We start from the raw sequence: 6,453 nt of genomic DNA on the forward strand, positions 1-6,453 counted from the left end.
CGGCGCTGTTCTGTAAGAAGGACTTCATCACCGGCTTCACGGCGCTGCACTGGGCCGCCAAGCACGGGCGGCAGGAGCTGCTGGCCACCCTTGTCAACTTTGCCCAGCGGCACCAGCTGCCCGTGGACATCAACGCGCGCACCAGCGGCGGGCACACGGCGCTGCACATCGCCGCCATGCACGGCCACACCGAGGTGGTGAAGCTGCTGGTGGGCGCCTACGATGCCGACGTGGACATACGCGACTACAGCGGGCGTAAGGCCGCCCAGTACCTGCACCAGGGCACCTCGGGGGACATGCGGAGCCTGGTGGGAGCCCTGGACGAGGAGGAGGAAGAGGAGGAAGGGGCCACTGGCAACGGGAGTGTGCGCTGGAGGCTGTCCAAGGTCTTGCCCGCCAACCTCATGAGCTACCGTCTTTCCCACCACCATCACCACCATCACAGCACTGGGGAGGAAAACGAGGGTGCTGATGGGGCAGCAGTGCTGGGCAAGGGCAAGGAGATGGCCAGGAAAGCTTCAGGCAGCGGGCGGATGAAGCCTCGGCTTAATAAGATCCGCTTCAGGACTCAGATCATTCACAACACGCCCTCCTTTCGTGGTGACACCGAGGAGGACGAGCACGAGGAGAAATCCCTGAAGACGTCATTCAAGCTCAGGCCGAAGTCCAACATCTTTGGGTAGGGTTGAAGGGGAGGTGGGTGCCTGGACCAGAGTGCCCCAGGGTGTAGGTCGAAGTGGGCACTCATCTGAACTCGTGTGCTTGGGGGAGGTGAGTCCCAGAGCCTTGCTGGAACTTGCAGTTGGGTGGTTGGAAGCTGCCAAGGATGTGGCTGCCTTGGCTGGGCCCTTGGTGCTGGAACAAGGGGCAGCGGGCGTGCTGAGAAGTGCTGGGGTGCTTCTGGGTCAGAAACGTGTGTTCATAAACCTCCTAGGATTAGTTAAGCGGGCAAAAGGAAAATGCAGATGTTCTACTCTTGTATTATCAACCGGTACTATAAATTGCTCATAACTTGCTATGTAAGAGCACCACCTCAGTAATACACAGGTGTATTTTCTCACTGACAGCAATACCACCTGACACAGTGTGGAGTTGGTACCCAAAATGAGATCATAGGTAACGGTTTCCTGTCCAAATTTCAGTCCAGCAAAGACTTGAGTCTACGTTGACTTTATGCACTGAAAATTGCCAGACTTGATGTTGCAGATAATACAGAAAAAAAAACCAATGCACTGCAAGCAGTGAATAAAGTTAGCTGTGTGCTGAAGTCTCTGCTGTCTGAGGTACTACTGAGCTTGCTTGTCACTGTTGGGATACTGATACAATCTTAAGTGAAGAGTCTTTTATATATTTGGTATCTTATTTTGTCTTAGGCAAAGCAGTTTTATGTTAATCACTGTGAATTCTCAAGTGCCAGACCTAGCACAGTTCCGTTTATTAAGTCTGGTCAAGTCTTGTTACTGTTGTTTGTGTAACTCGCTGTATTTGAAATAAGCAAATTGTGTTGTATGTGTTACATGTGAAAGTCGTTCTGTTCTAGAAAAGAGCACAGACACCATTGCATGCAATCTTCATGAAACTCTAATGTGGTCCTGTAATGTAGAAGGTACAGGTCTGCGTTTGCCTAAAAACTTGGGTGCCAATCCCTTCAACTTACTTACTGCAGAAATAGGAAGAGGAGGAAAGGAGCAGAGAGGAGGGTACAAAGTGAGTAACCAGAACTCCGTTCCTCTCAGTCAGAGCAGAGCGATGTCATACTCCAGGTGAGTGATGGCAGTGGTGTTTGAGTTCTTTTAAATTGACATTTCTGGAGAAATAACCAAGGCTTTGAACGTGCTATCTGCCTGCTAAAGCTTTCTGAGACCTCAAATCTTATTTGTCTGCTTTAGTGGTAGCAATTCCAGTGAAATCTAGGAGGCTCATGTTGAGAATGAGCTGTCCTTGGATCCTGAATGCTGCTCGTGGTGGAAGTTCAGCTGTGCTTAGATGTTAAGGTACTGCCAGTCTCAACACGGCATTTGTCAAAGTGTGTTTCAAGTTGGCTTCCTCAGAATGTGTGTGCCTGCCCGTCAGGTAACTTTAGCAGAAAGTACGTGGACTTCAACACGGTAAATTCCAAACCTGAGACACTGATGAAGTGCGTTCAACAGCTGCTAGAACGCTTCATTGGGGAAACTGCTGCTGGGAGTGGTGCACTTTGAAGGTAACAGCTGTCTGTGGCTGTTGCTGGTGGCTTACGCTTTTAGTGACAGAGGAAGGGAGTGGCAGCAATTCATCTGTTTCAGACTTCCCATGCAGATAAATTATCAGTATCTGCACTTTGTGTCAAAACCTAATGAAAGTCAGTGTTTGCATAAGCATGCAGGCAACGTTTTAAGTATTCCTGGGAATAGTTACATTAAAAATAATTGAAACTCTGTATAGGTGCTGGTCATTAATTTCATGCAGAAAGGCTAGAAATTATACAGAGGTTCTGCTTTAATTTATAATTTATAGCTAATAATATAGATTTCATGTGCCTTCATTTTGGGTTGGTTGCTACAAATACGGTGGATATAATCAGTCTTGCAAAGCACTTTGTCTTTACATCTGGACAGGACCAGAAATTTTCCTTCAGCCCTTCCTTTTTAGGCTGTAAGCTCATACAACAACTGAGTGTCTGAAGAAAATCATACGCATAATTCTGCAGAGCTCGTTTGCAGCAGAGGGGAGAATTAAATGCTGAAGTCCTAAACTCCCTTCATTATGGAAGGTAAATAGCTTTTTAGGCTTCTGCAAAACGGTCTTCAATTGGACGCTTGCAACATGAGCTCTCCTCAACATGGCGGTTATGAATTGAGTATGTTCCATGCAACTACCTTCTTCCCAGTCTAATTGAAGTAACTTTCTGCTTACTATTTCGTCATAGGATCTGTTGAGTGAAGTGTTCTTCTCTTGACATGTGAATAGCAAATAATTGCACAAAAGCATTGAGTCTTAGCTGGTGGGGTTTGGGGAAATTACTTGTGAGCTTTGATGCTTTGGGATTTGGAATACAGCACAGTTTGGGTTTTAAAAGACTAACTGGAACATTGTTTTATCTCGTGTAATACGGTAGAACTTGGTAATTACTAAGGGAATGTGGAAAATGGTAAAAAGATGCATCATTCTCATTCACTGTTTGAGGTATCTAAGTGAAACCACTTGCCAGCTCATATGGTGTAACTAACAGTTAGCTGACGAGACTTCATGATAATGGTCCAAAGCCTTTCTCAAGGTGGAGTGCCATCGCAGCAAGTCCAAACTCTAAAAAATTGGTACTGTTGGTGGTAGAGATATATTGACAAATGGCTGGATAACCACTAGTGTCTGTTTGCTCTGTGGGACTAAAGCACTTTGATTTCACATTATGACTTGTCACATTCCACACGGTTACTTTTTATAACATGAGCTGAAAGTTATGTTTTGTTTGGAGATAGGAAAGGCTTGATGCTCTGTTCCAGAATATCTAGAATCTAAAGGTACTCTTGAGTCAAATATTTTTGGATACATTGCCTAGAAATATGTGAATTTGAAATAAAGTTGTATGGTACAGAAAACTGTAGCACTGACTGGTGTCTTTTTAATAGTACACTTGAATTTCCTGAATGTGTTTATTCACTTCCTGTGGTAGTGTGCAAGGCAGTGAGACTGTGATGTAAACATTGGATATGTTTATTGTATCTTATGCTTGTGATATGGTAGAGGGCTGGAAGCCTGTCAGTTTTTATTGATACTGCTTTTTACGAGTGTCTTTCTCAATGGTTAGGAGTTGAAAATCTGCAAGTTTTTGTTTTACTGAAAGAAAAAGAGCCTGTGAATTGTTAAGGCTTGAATCTACTACATACGCAGGTAGTGCTTGCATGCTGGATGGTAAAACCACTTTATGGTTGGGCCAGGTGATCCCACTGATCCTTTCCAACCTTAATGATTGTGTTATTGGCTTACATTTTCCTTTATTGTGAAGATTCTGACATTGTCTTGCACGACAGAAGAGTAAGACAGTTAAAAAATGTGGTAGTTGTTTGCTAGACAGTCATTTTTTTCCTTAGCAGTTCCTCTCCAATAGCAAATGAAGACACAGCGAGGTTTTTGTAGAGAAGTGCGTCTAAATAAGGACCTGGGAGAGCAGTGGTGCTTGACTTAAAATAGCACCCTGACCTTATTTCTATGCCACTAAAAATCTTTGAGAAGATTTAATGCTAGTTTTTGCCACTGAGTAAAGGTCAATACCTAATTAAAAAAGGTTTAGGATTAAGGCTTTTTGTAACGTGTCTTAACTACAAGCAGCAGCTTCTCTAAAGGGAAATTTCACTTCATTGCCTTGCAAGACTATCATATTTTGGTATACCTAAATATCTTTTAAAGTTGTTGCCTTACTAAAGCTTACGTGAAATCTAGTGAACCACATGCTGCCAGCGACTCCTTTGAGAGCCATCCAGATTTATAGTTAGACTGAAAAATGGCTCGGCTGTTGCCGTGCTGTTCGATGAGGATGCATGCAGCTCCCAACTGAGTAACCCCCAGTTGGTGGTTTGGGAACAGAAGTGAGAGGAGGAAGAAGAGGAAGTGTTCTTGGGGATGTGGAGGAAGCAGCTGAGGTTATGTGGGGAGAGCGAGGATGTGAGCGTCGCTGATCATGCAATGGCTCGCCTGGTTGCTCAGAAAACCATCTGAACACCTTTCTCTTCTGCTACAGAGTATAGCCTGGGAGAGGTGACCTGCTGAGAGCTCAAATGTAAATTCATGTCTGACTTCAAGTATTTCAGTTGCTTCTCTTAGCAACATTTTCTAGTGTAGCTAATAGTTTGCAAGAAATACAAACAACTCTTCTGTGTTGAGTGTAGCTCCAGCTGTTGCAGGAGAGTCCCTATGCATCAGATTGATCCCACTTAACTTGAGGGAAAGAAACCCTTCAGCACTGTGCTGTTAAACTACTTTTCCATTAACGAGAAATGAAGGGTGAGGGGACTGCAGTCCTAATTTGCTGTGCCTTGAGTGGCCAAAGCTATAGAGAATGCATATGAGCCTGAAGACATTAAACTTTGGAGACCTGATCCTGGTCATTTAATTGGTGGGGATTTAGGGTTGGGTTTTTTTCTGCTCAGATTGAGGGGGGAAAATGAATACATGCTGCCATTGTCTTTTCAGGTCCCTAACACAGTGTTAAGGAGGAAGAAGTGTTAGATTAATATTAGGCAGCAGCTCTCCCAAATCCTTTTCAGTTGGGGTTAAATGACAGTCTGGGGGAAAATGGAACATGATTCTGAATTTTCAGTGTTGCTGCAGTGAAGCATCTTGTCTTCTCATTTTGCAGCTGTTCCAGAGTTTAGCTTGTATCATTTGTCAGTTAAGCCAAACTCAGTGCAGGTATGTCCTAATTATGCACATTGCTGGAAAAAGCTGAGCCAAGCCACCACGGTTGGTTGGTTTGTTTGTGATACAACTGCATTATGGGGGAGGTATTCCATCTTCTGTGGTAAAAGCTGAAGAAATCCTGTCCTGAGATTTTTCCAAGGAGTTAAGCTGTTAATACCTTGTAGAAAAGTTGCCTTAGAAGGAAGTAATATTTGGGTCAAGGTGTAACTGCATCCTGTGTCCTTTCAAATGGATTATATAGAGTGAATCATTGTAGTTTACTTGCATCTGCCCTTCAGTGTGGACAGCTGTAAAGCATCTCCTCCCATTGATCAGAGGAACTGTGACGAAGAAGCTGGCGAGTCATATGAATCTACTTTAGCGTCCGCTTATTTCACTTCAAGGTATTCTGCCAACCTGTGGCAGGCACGTCAAGAGGCAAGAGGGCTAATCAACAGAGCTGTGTCCCTGCATGTATCTGCATCGCTGCCAGTGAATCAGTGAAGCTGTTCCTGCCTGTCTAAACAAGAGAGCCTATAGCACGCACACTTACAGTTCTTGTCCTTGAGAAGTGAATTTGGGGATTTCCTCAATATTTTTCCCCTGAAGCTGGAGGCCTTTCAGTTTTTCTAGTCAATTCTCAGGCTCCTGAACAGTTCCTCAGGGTGCCTGAGGGAATGGTGATGGAGTGGCACTTATTTTTGCTTTTTCTCTCCCTTGTTGCCCATCACATACAGTCCTACCCTTGATATACCTAGTGGTAGTAACTCTGTTACCTTGGGAGTGCGTGGCTGGGTCCTGCTGGTCCAACAGCCTCCCACGAGAGAGCTGTTAGCTGCCAGTCTCTCCCTTGTCTTCTGCCTTCCCTTTCCATCACAGATGGGCTGGGTGGAACAGGCTGCAGTGCCAGAACTGCCACTCCACGCGGCCTACAGCTGCACAGCGTGGGTTGTAGCAACGGTGACGTTCAAGCCTTTTGAAGCTGCTCGAAGTACTTCCCTTGAAGGAGATGCAGCCTTTACACAGGTATGGTATTGCGCTTTTGTATGTCGATGGCGTGAACTGAACTATTGATGA

This window comes from Coturnix japonica, chromosome 1, assembly GCF_001577835.2.
Source record: "Coturnix japonica isolate 7356 chromosome 1, Coturnix japonica 2.1, whole genome shotgun sequence".
Lineage (NCBI taxonomy): Eukaryota > Metazoa > Chordata > Aves > Galliformes > Phasianidae > Coturnix > Coturnix japonica.